The sequence below is a fragment of the Monodelphis domestica genome, chromosome 4, assembly GCF_027887165.1.
Source record: "Monodelphis domestica isolate mMonDom1 chromosome 4, mMonDom1.pri, whole genome shotgun sequence".
In the NCBI taxonomy this organism is placed as follows: Eukaryota; Metazoa; Chordata; class Mammalia; order Didelphimorphia; family Didelphidae; genus Monodelphis; species Monodelphis domestica.
The window spans coordinates 55007787-55027868 of record NC_077230.1 but is presented as its reverse complement, the minus strand read 5'-3'; the positions used below and the strand labels follow the sequence as shown (position 1 = coordinate 55027868).

Below are 20082 nucleotides of genomic sequence, written 5' to 3'. Positions count from 1 at the left end.
CCTCACTTACATTGTCTTTTTCTGCCAGCAGTAGTGGCCAAATACTCTTCAAAGGACAATCATCCCAAGATTGAGCCAAAGTTTCCATATTTCCATCTTCAGAATTATTCATTATTGAAAGAAGATTTCTTGTCCAGAACTAAGGAGATACCACACTTTTATCAGGCTAGAACCAAATTATTACCACTTTCAAAAAGAAAGTTTATACCTGTATCCTCAGAATCCCAGAAACAAAGGGAAAAAATTCAGCATCAATCTGAATTTGGTGATCAGAAAATGGCTGTGCTGTTAGCTTATCTTGACAATTGGAACATGGCTAAACCACTCATACCCCAAAAGCAACATTATATGGCCACAGTTTTACCTTCAATATACAAGGAGTACAAGATTAAGGAAATCCCTGTGTCTTTACCATCCCTAAACCAAAATGTAACATCTCTACCCAGTCTTGACCACAAGATTCCATCTCTAGTTCATCCTGACTCTTTGGAAAACAATTCTTTGGACTCTGACCAGATACACAAGATTCCATAGTACCTGTCATACTTCAACCAGTGGCTCATATCCTCTCCAATGAACATTGATTTGAGATCCCACTTATTCTCTACTCCCAGGATAGAGCTGAGCCCTACTTGGCAGTTTCATCACACTCAAGTCACTAGTTTGAAGCTGCCTGAGTCCATGCCTACCAAGCTAAATCTCTTCCAAGCCTGATTCACTCATTCACAATTCCACCAGACTTGGACTACCAGCCAAAGATTCTGCAGATCTGGAATAAATAACCATTTCCTGCCTACAAAGAGGAGAGGCTATCCTGAAAGCTCACTCAACAGTAGCATTTTGGGTCTTACCATGGTGCTACTTCATCAACCTCAGACCAGTTGACTACACCTTCATTTGTTTAGGAGGTGTCCCATCTCTACTGTGTCCTAACCTCCTAGGCTGAGTATACACCAGGCTCTAATGTCCACATCTCCAAAACACAGAGGCCATGGAATAATGCTTCTATGGAGGAAAGGACAACCCTAGACAATATTATGACATTCCCTGTGTGTCTGACAACCAGAACTGAGGCTGCAAGGCATGACAGCACCATCCATGACAGGCCTGGTACATTGCATATCAACTACTCAGGACCCTGACTATGGAAACTCAACTGTCTTGAGTCTAGCCCAAAGTTGTAATAGGCTATGACTTTTTGGCTAAGATTGAATCACACTCAGAGGTGGCTCCTGAATGTCAACACTAAGCTTATTCTGTAGAGAGAAGAGAAGATTTGCAATATTTAAGAAACATTAAACCATCTGCCATTGGTGAGAAAGCTGTGTCTACTAGAACTGCCAATATCATTTAATTTTATTGCCCAGGAGAAAATACTTAAAATAATATCTACAAGGGGATTCTTCTCCATTGGATGAAGGAATGTCCTCCATGCTGACCCAGAATTCAAGTGCTATATAGTGTGGTTTGTTGATATGTGCTATATAGTTGAATGGCATGTTTGGTCTGTATCTCTGAGATCTCAAATGTCAGCCCCAACACTCAAGGAATCATGTCTTTAGTGATTCAAGCACTGGTCAAGCAACACCTTTATTTGGTTAGGAGGAAATAGGTATGAAAAAGTCATAGATAAAATATAGTTCATTTTTAGTTTCTAGTAATTACATTCTAATATATACTCTCCTCTACCACCCCTCACATTAACATTCCATGTCAGAATCTAATTGGCCCCTGAATCACCCATTTACCACCAACCACATTTTGGTGGTCACCAGAATTGACTATATACTTAATATTGATAACAAGCAAAATACATAATAGTTAACAGACATTCACAAATAAAATGCCCACATACAGTAGCTGTTCTTGTGAAGAAGAGTGAAGGACACCTGAAGGGTTTCCCTAAACCACTAGAGAAGTTGTAAGAGTAAATAAACTGACTTACCTGTATGAATGTCATCCTAAATATTTGTACTTGGCTTTTGTATCCTTGTATTATGTTTTGTAGCAAGGAAGGGGAATGATCACTGATTTTTAGAATTAACTATGGACCCTGCTAGGCATACAGTGAAGTCTTCATGTTCACCTCTTCCCAATTTCACTTGACTCTTTTGTCACCCAATTTTTACCAAATCGGTGAGTCTGACCCTTTGCCATAGGTCCTGTTATATGTCTCAATTATATATACCATTTTCCTACACTAGCAGAGATGATTTATGCACTTCCATACTTCAGCCTCCCTACTCAATAACATTTCAGTGACTCTACTACTTCCAAGTGAAAATATAAAATCCTGTGACCTCTCAAACTTTTATCACTTCTTACCTTTTTAATCTTCTTACATTTTATTGTCCTGGTTGTTGTTACTATAAATTTGTTGTACTGCCTACTTGTTGTTCCCCATCAATGACTCCATGCCTAGAATGGTCTCTTTCCTCATATGTGCCTCTTATATTCCCTGATTTCATTCAAAATTCAGATCAAAACACACATGGAATTCCCTTTTCCACCCTCATCCTGATTTAATCCAATCTATAGGTTTGCAGGCCCCATAGTCTTTGTACACCACTATAAGGATTTTGACACATTTTCCTTCCTGTCAACCCCCAAATGTTAAAAAGTGTTTGATATTCAAGATGATAAAATCTTGACAGCCATCCATGCATATATTTCAAAATAATGTAAGGTATCTTGGAACATGACAAAGTTCTGAATAATAATGTCTACTGCTATTAATACATTAGGATATACAAATTTAGATTTTTCTGCTTCCTATGGCAGGAACCTCTCATTAATAGCTATTTTTCTTTTAAAATATTTATTTCTATTTTTCTTTTTATCTTTTTTCCTTTTTTATTCCACATTATACCAAAGAAAACCCTAATCATCTCCAAATACAAAGAAAAAAGAAGATTGTGCATAAATGTTCTTGTTTTTCTTCATATCTACATAATCAAACCCACTTTGCTTTGGAACATTTTTTATTCTTTAACAATGAAGTAAGTTGCTAGATTCCAAGACCATTTGGAATTGTACTTCTCTGAGGCCCCAATTTTGGGATGTTTTGAAAGACCTGTCTTATTTCTATGTTTTACCTAGCAAGAGACATTTTGGAATTGAGTGCTATGAGAAAGCAGAGAATAAGACAATGGATAATGGATTCTGGGTAAGAAAAAGAGAAACATGGGAATTTGGAGGAAGGGTTCTAATCAATTTATACTAGAATTTCCTGGTCTATTATACATATGAAGCTATATATATACATATACACACATATATTAATATGTATAGATACATATACACAAATATATACTATATATATATATTTATACACATACATACATATGTATATTTATATGTATATAATCACATAAAGAATAAAAATCTAGGGTTAGCATTTAAAACTTTACATCTACTGATCCTGAACATGTACTTTCTTGGTCAGGAGTATCTTTTCATAACTACCTAAAGTGACAAGTAGACAAAATCTAGTATTAACACAATTTTGAAAAAAGATGCTACAGATTGGGGCTCTAATTAAAAATTGACACTGGAGGTTTTGAGGGCCAGCATTGTTGAGATTTGAGGCTCAAACTTTTGGGATCATTTTGAAACATCAGCATCAGAGATGGCTTTAGATGACTGTGAAACCAGGAGGCAGGAAAGACTAAAAATTACTGTTTGAGGGGCAGTTGGGTGGCTCAGTGGATTGAGAGCCAGACCTAGAGAAGGGAGGTCCTAGTTGCAAAACTGGCCTCAGAAACATCCTAGCCTGGGCAAGTCACTTAACCCCCATTGTTATCCCTTACCACTCTCCTCCCTTGGACTCAATACTTGGTATTAGAAGGTATGGGTTTAAAAACAAATAGTGTGTATGACTTGTAATTCTCTTCTGAGATATTCCTTGAAGCCTTGCAATTCCTGTGAAAATATCCCTTGGAAGCAATTCCATTATTTTCTTAGTTGTTTATATCACCATGTAATTAATGTCTGTTACTTTGTTTAGGTTTTAATAAAGGTTGTCATGGGAGAAGTAAAAGGACAAAGCTGAGAGAAAATAGAGAATGAGAGGGGACCCCAGGCATCTGAGACACCAAACCTTCCTTTTGAGCTAATTTGTTGAAATGTGTTCTAACGTGGTCATATATGTATGTGTATCAATAACTATGTTAATAGATTTACATATTTACTACTCTGTTATTCTAAATATTGATATATGATATATAAAGGTGACTAACTTTCAACGAGTTTAAAACTAAAGTAGCCCTTAGTTAAGTTTAGGTGCAACAAGTAGTAAGGGCAAATTCTCTTCAAGTAGCAAACATTTTCTCTCCCCCTCCCACCTTCCTCCTGAACTGGAGAAAAAAAAATAAAGGAAATGCATGGAAAAAATATGCATAACATTTTTTTCTTCCCAGGAATTGCCTTCCTAACCAAGAGTAGATAGAAGAAATGCCTTAAAGGTGAAAACTTTGCTTTTAGGTCATTTTCTAGGGGAGGTTCCACTGCACACACATCATTGTGAAAATTTTTTTATTTAATTAGTCAATTTAGAATATTTTTCCATGGTTACAAGATTCATGTTCTTTCCCTCCCCTCCCATGAATCCCCTCCCATACCTGATGCACAATTCCACTGGGTTTTACATGTGTTGTTGATCAAGCCTTGTGAATATTGTTAATGCTTCTCATTCATTTGATCTTGACTATGGAATCCTCAGGTTGAGAAAGAAGATACTTGAGAGTAGATATTCCTACATGCTTGGTGTATGTCTCCCCAATGTCTGGACTGAATGCTTGTTGAATAATTAAAAGATGACGTGGAAATAGCAACAGGCTAGAAATCTGAAGACCTGGGTTGTTGGGCTGCCTCTGCTGGTTACTAGCAAATCACTCACCCAGTCATGTTAATTGTCCACATTTGAGTTGAATCTTGGTTCTACTATTTACTACATAAACACTAATAAACCATGTGACCTCCCTGTGCCTTAGTGTCCTTATCTCTAAAATTGTGTTTAATATTTGTTTAATAATACACTTAAATATGATATAATTCCTTTTATATCAAAAGAGAATGATAATATTAGCTGTACTAACTTACTAGGAGGTCCTTCTAATGGAGGTGTGTAAAATTAAGTATATAGTATAACTATTTTCTGATCTCCATCATTCCCTCCCTTGCTCCCAATGATCCCACAGTTGCCTTTCCCAAATAGATCATATAGGTTCTATTTCCCCACTCATACTCATATAGTATCTTTTCCCTCATGTTGGTGGTGATGCCATCTCCACAACAACAGAGGATCATCATTGGGATAACGGGACCAGCTGCCTCTACCAGAAGTTCAGAACTCCATATCATCCTTTCCTAATGACACCACTGCAACTTTACAATGGTTCAAATATATACTCAACTGCTGTTGAGTTGTCCCACATTGACTACCAGCAAGAATCCGATCCTATATTATGAATAACATGTTTATTATTAAAACATCCCTACATCCTGAAACTCCAAGACTTACCTGGTCCTGCCTTCAGGTCAAGGTTCTTTTATATGCAGATTACATTACCTAGAACATAGTTATTCTATTTTAAATATCCTAGCTGCTACAACCACATTGGGACCACAATAGCCAATAAATCCTAATCACTTATCTAAGTGCTAATATAGGACTGCAAATAACTTGTCAAGATATTTCATCCTATAGCCCAGGGCCATAGCACAGGAGGCTCCTATGGGCTATATCCATCAGACAGAGACTTCATGGAACTTTGATTGCCAAGAAGAGACATTTTCTGGACTCCAACTCCAGACCCAGACTGTGCAGAATAGAGAAACTATGGAATGTTTAAATGACATCAAGCCATAAAGATTGAGCTGATCTACTGGAACCATTAATAACATGATCAACTCCATCTTCTAAGAAAAGAAAACAGAATAACATCTATAAGCAGATTGTCCAATAACAAATAGAGGGGAGAGGAGGTAAAGAAAGGAGGCTGCCTCACTTTACTTCCTCTATTTAAATTTAAATACTGCAATCTGTTTTGAGCTTCTGGATCTCCAAATGTCTGTCCCCATGTCCAGGGAATGAAACATCCTTCTCAAACATAATTACTGTCCATACCAGCAACTCTGAAAAAGATTGAGACAATGAAGGTGGAATGTATCTTTTGAATGCCTAAGAAAAATTCATACTGTAATTCTGCCTTTCCATACCCCTCTTCAATTAAGTCCTGGCCCTCGCTTTATTCCATCATTGCCCTACATAAACACATGTTTTGCATATTTTTAAGGATTTCTTTATCTTGTGCCCCGGCAAAGATAACCAGCCACAGGAAAGACATATTCCTAGAGGAAATGTCTAGGAGAAGGGCAAGAATTTCCCCGAAGAGGGGTTCCAGGGACTTTGGAACATATTTCAGGTTTCTCCTGGAGCAATTCCAGAGGAGTGAAGGGTAAAATTAAATGGTCATTTTTTTTGAAAGATATCCCTGTGTATTTCTCAAATTTGTGTATGATTTAATTTCTCATTATTTGGTATGAATAAAAAGACACAGAAACTATGTTTTCTTTGGGTTTCTTGAGAAAAACAAATTATATCTCCTCTGAGATATGGGGAAATAGCTAATCCCTACATTTTCAACTGTATTAGTTGGAATGGGTGATTGCAAAATATTGTAATTAACCCTTAAGTCATAAGATTGCTAATATTTTTTATTTTTATTTAATTAGATGATGTAGAATATTTTTCCATGGTTACAAGACTCATTTTCTTTCTCTCCCTTGCCCCCTCCCGCTCCCATATCTGACATGCAATTCCACTGGGTTTTACATGTGTCATTGATCAAGACCCATTTCCATATTATTAATATTTGCACTAGGGTAATCTTTTAGAGTCTACATCCCCAGTCATATCCCCATGGACCCATATGATCAAGCAGTTGTTTTTCTTCTGTGTGTCTTTTCCCACAGTTCTTCCTCTGGATATGCATAGTGTTCATTCTCATATGTCCCTCCAAATGGTTCTGGATCATTGAATTGTTACTAGTAGAGAAATCCATTAAATTCGATTGTACCACAGTGTATTGGTCTCTGTGTACAATGTTTTCCTGGTTCTGCTCCTTTCTCTCTGCATCATTTCCTGGAGGTTGTTCAAGTCTCCATGGAATTCCTCCACTTTATTATTCCTTTGAGCATAATAGTATTTCATCACCAGCATATACCACAATTTGTTCAGCCATTCCCCAATTGAAAGGCTTCTCCTCATTTTCCAATTTATTGCCACCACAAACAGTGCAGCTATGAATATTCTTTTTTTAATTAATGTTTATTTATTTAGTCAATTTAGAACATTATTCCTTGGTTACAAGACTCCTGTTCTTGCCCTCACTTCCCCCCACACCCTCTCATGTCTGACAATTCCACTGGGTTTAACATGTGTCATTGATCAAGACCCATTTTCATATTAATATTTGCACTACGATGTTCATTTAGAGTCTATATCTCCAATCATATCACCTCGAACAATGTAATCAAGCAGTTGTTTTTCTTCTGACTTTATACTCCCACAGCTTTTCCTCTGAATGTGGATAGTGTTCTTTCTCATAGATCTCTCCAAGTTGTTCAGGATCACTGCATTACCACTAGTGGAGAAATCCATTACATTCGATTGTACCACAGTGTAGCAGTCTCTGTGTACAATGTTTTCCTGGTTCTGCTCCTTTCGCTCTGCATCACTTCCTGAAGGTTGTTCCAATTCCCATGGAATTCCTCCAATTTATTATTCCTTTGAGCACAATAGTATTCCTTCACCAACATATATCACAATTTGTTCAGCCATTCACCAACTGGAGGGCAAACCCTCATTTTCCAATTTTTTGCCACCACAAAAAGCACAGCTATGAATATTCTTGTGCAAGTCTTTTTCCATATTATCTCTTTGGGGTACAAACCCAGCAGTGCTATGGCTGGATCAAAGGGCAGACAGTCTTCTGGATCAAAGGGCAGACAGTCTTTTAACACCCTTTGGGCATAGTTCAAAATTGCCCTCCAGAATGGTTGGATCAATTCACAACTCCACCAGCAATGAATTAGTGTCCCAATTTTGCCACATGCCTTCCAGAATTCATTACTTTTCGTTGCTGTGTGAGGTGTGAGGTGATACCTCAGAGTTATTTTGATTTGCATCTCTCTGATTATAAGAGATTTAGAACAATTTTCATGTGCTTATTAACAGTTTTGATTTCTTTAACTGAAAATTTCCTATTCATGTCCCTTGCCCATTTATCAATTGGAGAATGGCTTGATTTTTTTAACAATTGATTTACCTCCTTATAAATTTGAGTAATTAGACCTTTGTCAAAGGTTTTTGTTATGATGATGATTTTCCAATTTGTTGCTTCTCTTCTAATTTTGGTTGCATTGGTTTTGTTTGTACAAAAACTTTTTAATTTGATGTAATCAAAATTATTTATTTTACATTTTGTGATTTTTTTCTAGCTCTTGTTTGGTTTTAAAATTTTTCCTTTACCAAAGATCTAACATGTATACTATTCTATGTTCACTTAATTTACTTATAGTTTCCTTCTTTATATTCAAGTTATTCACACATTCTGAGTTTATCTTGGGGTAAGGTGTGAGATGTTGATTTTAACCTAATCTCTCCCATACTGTCTTCCAATTTTCCCATCAGTTTTTTTATCAAGTAGTGGATTTTGGTCCCAGAAGCTGGAATCTTTGGGTTTATCATAAACTGTCTTGCTGAGGTCATGTACCCCAAGGCTATTCCATTGATCCTCTTTTCTGTCTCTTAGCCAGTACCAAATTGTTTTGATGATCACTGCTTTATAGTATAGTTTGAGATGTGGGACTGCAAGGCCACTTTCCTTCGCATTTTTTTTTCATGATTTCCCTGGATATCCTAGATTTTTTATTCTTCTAAATGAACTTTGTTATAGTATTTTTAGTAGTTCACTGGGCATGGTAGTAAATAAGTAAACTAATTTGGGCACGATTGTCATTTTTATCATGTTAGCTTATCCTACCCATGAGCAATCTATGTTTTCCCAGTTGTTTAGATCTAGTTTAATTGTGTGGAGAGTGTTTTGTAGTTGTGTTCATATAGTTCCTGTGCTTGTCTCTGCAGATAGATTCCCAAGTATTTTATATTGTCTTGGGTGACTTTAAATGGAATTTCTCTTTATAATTCTTGCTGCTGAAATGTGTTGGAAATACATAGAAATGCTGATGACTTATGTGGGTTTATCTTATATCCTACAACTTTGCTAAAGTTGTTGATTATTTCTACTAGCTTTTCAGTTTATTCTCTAGGATTCTTTAAGTAGACCATCATATCATCTGCAATGTGTGATAACTTGGTCACCTCATTGCCTATTTTAATACTTTCAATTTCTTTATTGTTCTCTAATTGCTACTGCTAGTGTTTCTAATACAATGTAAAATAATACATGTGATAATGGGCATCCTTGTTTTACTCCTGCTCTTATTTGGGAAGGCTTCTAGTTTATCCCCATTGCAGATGATGTTTGCTGATGGTTTTAGATATATATTGCTTATTATTTTTAGGAAAGGCCCTTCTATTCCTATGCTTTATAGTGTTTTCAATAGGAATGGGTGTTGTATTTTATCAAAGGCTTTTTCTGCGATAATCATGTGATTTTGGTCAGTTTGCTTGTTAATGTAGTAAATTATGTGGATGGTTTTTCTAATATTGAACCATCCTTGCATTCCTGGTATAAATCCTACCTGATCATAATGAATAACCCTTGTGATCACTTGCTGGACTCTTTTTGCTAGTATCCTTTTTAAGATTTTTGCATCTATATTCATTAAGGAGATCGGTCTGTAGTTTTCTTTCTCTGTTTTTGACCTGCCTGGCTTTGGAATCAGTACCATATTTGTGATGTAAAAGGAATTTGGTAGAATTCCTTCTTTGCTTATTATGTCAAATAGTTTGAATTGTATTGGGATTATTTGTTCTTTGAATGTTTGATAGAATTCACTTGTGAATCCATCAGGCCCTGGGGATTTTTTCTTAGGGAGTTATTAACTATAGGACTGTTAATAGCTATATTTATTAGTAAGAAAAAATAAGAGAGAAATATAGAGAGGGAAGAATTTCCTAGCCTAATAATCCTGAGCCTAACAATTCAGTATCTGTCTCTTAATCTCAGCCTCAGAAAATACACCACCCCCCAGCTTCCTGCTAGATCTCATCTTATCCTTATTATACACACTAGCTCTCTTACATCACTCCCCAGGAACCAATCATAATTCCTCAATTATCCTGGCCCCACTCAAGGGAGCAGTTCCTGTAGGATCAATTCCCTGGTTGCTGATTGACCCAAATTCAAAATAAATTGAAGGGAAGTCTAAATCCCTGATTGATCAGATCAAAATACAAATTCCCTTATCACACACCTCATTCTTATCTAGTATTTTAGGAACCTTCTTCAAATTTTGGGTTTTATTATCCCTTTCCAGTGATGGCTTCAATGAATACATTCCAAAATGATCAGGGTTTGACACCTTCATCAGACCTCATCAGTGACTTCGCAATATTAAGTCTATGGCAAGTCCAAAGGGACATTCTGTGGCCATTGAGGCAAAAGCAGACAGAAAAGACCCATTTGCAAATCTGCCTCAGGCCCTGGCAAGGACTGGTCTTGACCCTCTAGGTCTACAAATCACTATCTAAGAACAACTGGCTTTCTTAATTGGCTCAGAGAATCCTCACCAGCTAACTTACTATCAGAAAACCTTGAGCTTTATCTCTGGGAAAAGTGGCCTTTATGCATATGCCCAGCCATAACATGATACCTTTGGACTTCTAAAGAAATCCTCATGTCAGTGATGATAAACCAAAAGAAACTTTGAAGGTTATCATTGGGTGAAGAGTACTCCTAACTGCAGCTGGTTACTCTAATTGTCACCTAGAATATATGCTCTTGATATATTATTTTCCTTTGATCATAGAGTATAGAAACTGTATAAATATTGGACTTGTGTGCTTAATAAAATGGAATCCATGATCCCTTTTATAGCCCCTTTAACCCTATCAACTTCTCATCCATGTGGGACTTTTCTCTCTTCTCCCTTCTCCCCCAGAGACGGTCTCTGGAGAGAACCATCTCCTATCAAGTCTATAGTCAGAATGTTTCCTGATGGGACAGAAAAGCTTCCTTCTTTACAGCTCTCAGAATCCTATATGGTACTTCAATAATTTTTACTCCTAAAGGATTGCTAAACATATGCCCATGGTATCCATTAACCTTTTTGTCTGGAATCAGCTTACTCATCAAACCTAAACCCCTCTCAACAAAGGTTACTCCCTTAAATAATGGCTGTTAAAGTCAAGATAAAAGTTGGACACTATCTAGGAACAACTGTTACTGCTAAATTTCTTGGTGTCTGTATCCTGGGCTTTCTCAGAGTATGAAGGCAAAAGGTGAACAAAATAAAATGGCCCCATCAGTCTCAGTTTATCCACAGTTGTTATTGATGGCATGTCTATAGAAAGATTGCACTTTAATTAATTTTTCTCTAATCTCCTTGGAGGAATTGTTATAATAGTGGCATTACTAGATCAAATGATATGCACAATCTAATGCCCATTTGAGCAAACTTCTAAATTGTCTTCCAGGACTAAACTATAACTGCTCCAACTGTGCAATAGTTTATTTTTGACTATAATTATTGTTGACTTGTTTTTCTCCCACCAAACACTTATTTATCCTTTGGCAATTTATATACTAGGGAAGGATTCCTGTTCTTAAACACTGAATCAGTTCCTTATATCTTGAATATCGAACTTTTTTCAAGGAAATTTTTTACAAAGTTGTTTTTTTTTGTCTCTGCTAATCATTTCTCTTCCAACTTTTTATAAAATTCAAAATTATTAAATTAAAATCAAATGAACTTTGTGTTATGATTTTCCATTTTGTGAGCTTGGCCTTGCTGTGCAGTAAGATTGTCATTTAAGAGAAATGTTTTGCTGAAGACAATTATGAAAAAAGGAAGTGACTATAAGAGATAGTTCCCCATTTGAAATTCACTCATTTCTCCTTGCCAGAAGCTAGCTCCATATTTGAAGCTCCCTATTCCTGTCACAATTGACTGATGTAAAATATTCAGTTATTACATATTTCTCTCAGCCAATCATAGGAATTGTATCAATTTCCCAATTTCTCATTCTCTCTCTATTTTGGAAATAATCTAAAAATTGTAAACTTATGAAAACTTGGTAAGTATGTTACTCAAAATTATCTCATTTGATTTGTTCCTCATTATTGAATTTAAGAATGGTCCATAGATGGCATCCTTGAACTCTAAGGGATCCTACTCTTATGTAAACCTTAAAATTCCTTAGACTTATAAATGTTGGAAATTTCACCATTGGGAAATTTCATACTTGGAAAATTTCTTACTGATAGTCTATTGGAATGTGAACCCCATTGGCATGGGAGGTTCCTCCTCCTCCCTTCTTAAGATTACTTTAGGACAGAAACCTTTTGCTGAACAATGGAAAGGACTTTGACCTATGCTTAAGCATAGAACAGGAATTTCTTTGAGTCATGATTGATTTTAGAATTGATACAATGGAGATACTTGGAATCAATCTCCACCCTACTCAGTCCTAACAGGATTGAGGAAGGGCTGCAGCAAAGATCAAAATTTAATTATTCCAATCTCTACCCTACTCAGGTTAACAGGATTTAGGAAGGGCTGTAGCAAAGGATCAAAGATTTAATTATTTGAGAATATGACCTTCAACAGACATGTGCAAAGCCAGAGACCTCTGGGCAGTCCTGGTTTAAGCTAGAGCCTCCATTGGCACAAGGAAATTGATGGACAGTGATTGGTAGATGTGAGAACTGAGGGGAGGGAACTTGGATGGTTTCCTTAAAGAGAGAGGGGTCTGAAGACTCAGGGGGGTGGTTGAGGAGTTGGTCTGAGTGGTTGGAGTGTGCTCTGAGAAGCTTGCTCTGAAGGAAGCTGAAGGTGGGGGCCTTTGAGACTGTTTCTCCATTTTGGTCACATGAGTAATAGGGACTGATCTCTTTTCTTTGCCCCAGCTATCTAAGGGCTTGGGCCTTTTTGGCCCAGCCTAAACAGAGGGGGTATTTAAGCCCTATTCCCTTCTCTCACCTTTCTCTCTCTCTATCTCTAATTCCTTTCTTCCTCCTGTTTGTAATTAAACTCTATAAAAGGCTGACGGCTTACTTGAGTTTTCATTAAGGAATTACATAGCTGAATTCCTTGGCGACCTTAAATTAATATATATCAGTCTTTTAAAGTGATTTCCTTGTCACACTTACTTACTCTTATCCTACTCTTACCAATAAGCTAACTGTACTCAGAACTTTGTTTCTTCATGAGTATTTAAAAATTTCTATCAAGAAGACTACATTGACTTTGTTTATGAACACATTTAATTATATATAATCAAAATTGCTCATTTTATATTTTATAATCCTATGATTTCTTTTATCATGAATTCTTTCTGTATCCATATTTATTTTATTTAATCTGCATTATACATGTGTTATCATGTGAAACACATTTCTTTATTGTTCATTTTTTGAAGGAAATAATCATATAAAATCAAAATCCCAAAGTAAAAACCCAAATAAAGAGAAAAAGTATATTTTTATTATGATCTATATTCCAAATCCAACAATTCTTTCTCTGTAGGTAGATGCCATTTTTTGTCATAAATCCTTCAGAATTGTCCTGGATCATTTTATTGCTGAGGGTAGCTAAATCTATCAAAGTTGATCATTCTGCAATATTGCTGTTACTGTGTGCAGTGTTTTCGGGGTTCTGATTATTTCACTCTGCATCAATTCATGTTGGTCTTTCTAGCTCTTTCTGAAATTACCTTGTTCATCATCTCTTTCAGCATGATAGTATTCCATCACTATCATATACCACATTTTCTTCAGCCATTCCCTAATTGAGGTGATATCCTTTACCAAAGCTTAAAGCAAAGTTATGGGCCCCAGGGCAAGGCAGTCCACATTGTGCCCGACCTGAATGAGCCTTTGAGGCTGAGGCCATACTTTGAGGCCCAAAATAGGATAGCTCACAATGTTCTGAGCTTTGAAAACTATCAGCAATCTCAGGGAGTGATTAAATCAGCAGAAGGAGGTGGGTCTCAGAGATTCCAGCCCACAGATCATCATACCACTTTTGAAGAACTGAAACTTGAAGAAACCCAAAAATAGATCTAAGGGCAATATCAAGAAAGAACTAAAGTTTAAGAGAATGCCCTCTCTACCCTCAGAACAAAACCTACCATTCAGATAAAAATGTAATTTAAGGGGAAAAAAGCTGGGAAAATGAGCAAACAAACAAAATAAACACCTAACCATAGAAAATGATTATGGCAACAAAGAAGAGCAAGGCACAGTGAAAGCAAAGCAAGTACACACAAAGCTATAAAGAAAAATTTGAATGGTCTGAGTTCTGGAAGAACTCAAAAAGGCTTTCAAAAATCAATTAAGAGAGTCAGAGGAAAAAATAAAAGCAATGCAAGAAGAAAATTACAGAAGAATTGGCCATATAAAAAAGGTTCGAAAGCTTATGGAAGAAAAATCATTCCTTAAAAATTAGAATTGGGCAACTAGAAGCTAATGACTTCATGTGATACCATGAAACAATGAAATAAACCCCAAAGAATGAAAAAATAAAATAAAAAGTGAAATATCTCATAAAATAAACAACTGACCTGGAAAATGAATTCTGGAGAGAAAATGTAAAAATTATTGGGACTACCTGAAAGCCATGGTAAAAAAAAAAATACTAGACATCATAATGTAAGAAATTACCCCAAAAAACTGAAATAGTCCACTGATAACCTCAGGAAAAATCCTCAAAAGACAATTCCCAGGAATATTATAGCTAAATTCAAGACCCTCCAAGCCAAGGATTAAATAGGACTTAGCAGCCTCCACATTAAAGGGTCAGATTTTGGAAGGCTTTACAACTCGGAATCACATATCCAGCAAAACTGAGTATATTCTTTCTGGGGGTGGGGGGAATGATCATTTAATAAAAAAGATTTTCAATTATTCCTGATGAAAAGACTAGACCTAAAAAGAAAATTTGATGTCCAAACACAAGGAAACATAAAAAAGGTAAATAAGGAGAAAATTAAAGGAATTCAGTGTCGTCAAAATGTATGTATTCCTATATGGAAAGATGTTGTTTGTAATTCTTTAAAAAAATTTATCAGTATTAGATCAGTTAGAAGTACACATAGATAAAGGGTATGGAAGTAAACTGATTAGGATGATATATGTGGAAAAATCAAGGGACAAAAAGAGAATTGCACTGAAATAAAAGGGGAGGAAGAGGTAGAATGGGGTAAATTATCTCACTTAAAGAGACATGGTGAAAAACTTACTTTGGAGGGAAGGATGAGGGTGATGATGGGCAATGCTTAAATCTTACTTTCATTGAAATTGGCTCAGAGAGGGAATAACAACTACATTTATTCAGGTATCTTGCCCTATAAAGAATTTGGAGGGGAATAAGACAAGGTGGATAGTAAGAGAAGGGAGGTAGATGTAGGTAGGTAGTGATTATAAGCAAAATACTAATGAAAATGGACAGCATGAAAGGAGAAAGAACGGGATCAAAGGGGAAAATAAAATGGAGGAGAATACACAATTGGTAATTGTAACTGTGAATGTGAATGGGATGAACTCACACTTTAAATAGAATAAGAAAACAGAGTGGATTAAAAACCAGAATCCTACTATATATTGTTTACAAGAAACACATTTGAGGCAGGGAAATTCACACAAAGTAAAAGGGTAGGAATTTCTTGTGCATCATCTGAAGTAAAAAAACAGAAGTATCAATCATGATGTCAGACAAAAGTAAAGCAAAAATACATCTGATTAAAAGAGATAAGGGACAAAATTACATCTTGCAAAAGGTACTATAGACAGTGAAGTAACACCAATACTTAACCTATGTGCAACAAATGGTATAGCGTCCAGATATTAAAAGGAGAAACTAAATGAAAATGAAGAGTGAATCATTATCAATGAAGAAAAATCATTAGGAGTTATTTTGCCCAATTATATGCCAACAAATCTGACAATCTAATGAATATTTACAAAAATATAAATTGCCCAGATTAACAAAAGAGGGAACAAAATACTTAAATAATCCCATTTAAGAAAAAAAAAACAAATTGATAAAGCCATCAATAAACTTACTCCCTAAGAAAAAAGTGCTAGGACTGGCTGGATTCACCAGTAAATTCTAATAAAATTTTAAAGAACATTAATCCCAATACTATTTAAACTATTTGGCAAAATAGGTAAAGGAGTTCTAAAAATTCTTTTTATGACACAAATATGGTCCTGACACCTAAGCCAGGAAACAGAGAAAGAAAAAAAACAGACCAATTTCCTCAATGAATATTAATGCAAAAACCTTAAATAAAATACTAGAAAAAAAGACTACAAGGGGGAAGCTAGATAGCTCAGCAGATTGAGAGCCTGGCCTAGAGACCAGAGGTCCTAGGTTCAAATCTGACTTCAGATACTTCCTAGCTGTGTGACCCTGGGCAAGTCACTTGACCACTATTGCCTAGCCCTTACCAATTATCTGCCTTGAAATCAATACATAATATTGATTCTAAGACAGAAGGTAAATATTAAAAAAACAAAAAGACTACAGCAATATATCACAAGGATTATTCATTATGACAAAGTGGAATTTATTCCAGGAATGTAAATCTGGTTTAATATTAGGAAAACTATTAGCATAATTGACTACAACGATAACCAAACTAGCAGAAATCACATGATAGATGCATAAAAAGCCATTGACAAAATAGAACTCCCATTCCTATTAAAAGTATTCTAAAACATAGAAATAAATGTAATTCCAAAAAATGATAAGTAGCATCTATTTAAAACCATCAGCAAGTATCATCACTAAAATAATTAATTATATAAATCAGTTTTTTGGCTGGTTTTCTAGGATTCTTTAATTATAACATCATATCATGTACAAAGAGTGATAGTTTAATTCCTTCAATTTCTTTTTCTTCCCTTATTGCTACTCCTAGCATTTCTAGTACAATATTAAGCAACTGTGGTGATAAATGGGCATCCTTGCTTCACTCCAGATCTTACTGGGAAGGTTTCTAACCTCCCCATTGTAAATGATGGCTTGAAGGGCTCAGAGCACTGGGAGTTACCATGGTCAGGGGATAGGGGTCTCAGTACTAGCTGGAGCAGGGGCTCTGGAATTTCCCCTTAAGCTAGCACCAGCCAGGTACTTCTTTCCTCTGGGGTTTGGATCACTGCTGGCTTGGGCAGAAGATCAGAGCCTCACTCTGGGATTACACCAGCCTGGTACACTGTGGACTGCCCTGTGATGTCTTGTGCCAGGACTTAGGACTTCAAGGGGTGGGCTTGGGGCACTGCTGTTGGCTTAGGTAGAGTCCTGGGGTTGTCAAGTTGCCTTGAGTCCAGGTTCAGAACTGGACACAGTAGTAGGTAAGGAGTGGGCAGCTTTACTCCTCTGTGTGTAGTTTCACTTCTGGTTCCTCTCTCACCCCAGTGAAACAGACCCTCTCTGCCTACATTCAAGTTGTGTTCTGCAGAAAAACTCCATCCCTGTCAGAGACCATATTTGGGGACAACTTATGACCAGAAACAAGATAAGGACATTTTGGAACCAGAACAAATAAGTTACCTCCTGAAAACAGGCCTCGTTAAGACCAACGGCCACAAACCATAAATATTTTCATGTTCCCTCCTGGTACAAACCATCCTTAATCACAACCACCCCCCCCTACCTCAAGCATATATATTCTTGCCCTGCACCTGCAATAAACGAGCCTTGACACTATTAGATAGACTTTGTCTTCCTTGCGTGCTTGGTCTCCCCTCTCTCCCCCATGGTCTTTTTAGGTGGCTGCTTCACGGACCCCACCGTTGCATCCGGCTGGTTCCGGATATAAATGGCACCCAACGTGTTGGGGTTTGAGTAAGGCAGCTTACCGGACGACTGAGAAACAAAATTCCGCGGACAAAGTAACGGTAGAGGCTGAACGGACAGCCTTGAGATAAGGGTAAGTCGTCCCATCCCCCATAGGCATAAAAAATTGAGAGTGATTACCCCAGAGTGACTGTGTGTGTGACTGTGTGTATGATTGCAGAGAGGAGAGGAAAACTCAGTCCACGATTCGCATATGAGTAACAGGGCGATCTCCTGATGGGGGTTTAAACCATCTGCCTAAGCTCAAGCGACGTGGTCCATCCCGTTCTGGGGTGAGTGGAAGGCTTCGGCCGGACCGACTCTGACTGAGCCCTTGAATCGCTCACGAGTGTGGACCCACTAGTATCCATTTCTATACCCTCGCGAGAGGATTGGCGAGAAAGTGGGGAAGCGTATGTGATAACTGTGTGAATGAGATGGGGAAGACACTCTCAAAAGAAACTCTATTTGTTAAAGAGTTAAAAAATAGTCTCAGGGAGAGAGGTATTAGGGTAAAAAAATTTTTTTATTTAAGTTCTTCTGCTTTATAGAGGAACATTGCCCCTGGCTCATTCTACATGGCCCGGGAATTCACCCCCTTACTTGGAACAAAGTGGGCAAAGAACTGAACGGCCTAATAAAATCAGGCCAAGAGATCTCCGATGAATATTTTTCTTACTACAGACTAATCCGTGATATTCTTAAAGAAGCCGACACTAATAAACAGGTCTCCCACCTCCTTAGCTTAGCTGAAGATGCTATCTTAGACCATAAAACAAAAATTGAGAAGGAGGAAATACCACCAGAAAAAGACAAACGCCCTCCTTCCCTCTTAGATGAACCAATTGAAAATTCCTCTCTTAGGGAACCCCTTGTCCCTTCCAAATCCAAACCCCGCCTTTTATTCTGTTCTATATACAAACCCTGAATCAGAGGACATACTTAATCCCACTTATCAGACAGAGCTAGAAGAAGAGGCCGCCCACTATCAGGACAGTAATCACCTGGAAAACAGGCCCCCCCTGCAGCATAAAAACAAGTCTCCCCTGTACAATCTCGGTGGCAGCCTCACCCCTCCTGTTTTTCCCGTACTCCCTGGCTCTGAGAATCTTAAAGAGGCCACAAAACAACTCAACCGGCAAGTTACTGGACTTAAAAATTTCCTAGGACTTCAAAAGGAGGTGCATGCATTAACTAACCAATTACATGATCTGCAAATAGATATATTCCGGCCTCTGATCCCTAAGTCCAAGCCACCTCGATTAAAAGATAAGACCACTCTCGCCTTCCCGGTTGTTACTAGACAACAACAGGCTGCTCAGATTCCACCCGAAGACATTTCCCTCCTCCTTTCTGATGAATCCTCTGACTCCAAAGGAGCAGAGGGAAATGAGACTGAAGGTGAAAACCCTAGGGGGGCTGATACTTCTGGCTCCCCACAGTCCCGTACTCCGATCTATAAAAAATTAAAATTCAAAAACATTAAAGACCTCCATTCAGCTGTTAAAAATTATGGCCTTAACGCTTCTTTTACGCTCTCCATTCTGGAGGGGCTTGGAGGAGAAGGACACATGCTCCCCTCCAAATGGTCCAAGGTAGTGCAGTCCGTCCTCTCCAGGGGACAATTCTTAATTTGGAAGGCAGAATTCCTTGAAAGGGCAGAAAATCAGGCTAAACTTAACTTGAAAAATGCCCAGACAGCCACTTGGACAATTGACAAAATCGTCGGCCATAACCGCTTTGCATTAGAAAACCAGCAGATGAGATTACCCCCTGGCTTGCTCATGCAAACTGCACATGCCGCTATGGCTGCTTGGCGGGCAGTTCCTGCCGCTGGGTCAGTCACAGCACCCCTCTCAAAAATTCTCCAGGGACCCAATGAGCCATACGCTCAATTTGTTGCAAAACTTTTAGAAACCGCTGAAAGGGTCTTGGGCCAAGATGGAGCAGATAACCCGATGGTGAGACATTTGGCAATCGAAAATGCTAATTCTGCCTGTAAGGCCGCCCTAAGAGGAAAAGCAAGAGATCTTGGTCTAGATGGGATGATCC

At 37.4% G+C, this 20082-nt stretch overlaps 1 long non-coding RNA gene across 9 annotated transcripts in view; it reads left to right on the top strand.

The window, feature by feature from the left end:
- Positions 1-1966, top strand: part of LOC100619895 (uncharacterized) — a 33063-nt gene extending 31097 nt beyond the window's left edge. For all 9 annotated transcript variants that reach the window (XR_001629774.2, XR_001629771.2, XR_467126.3 and 6 more), the window contains one exon: positions 32-1966. This is a non-coding gene — a long non-coding RNA (uncharacterized LOC100619895). The remainder of the gene's footprint in view (positions 1-31) is intronic.
- The last annotated feature ends 18116 nt before the right edge of the window (positions 1967-20082 follow it).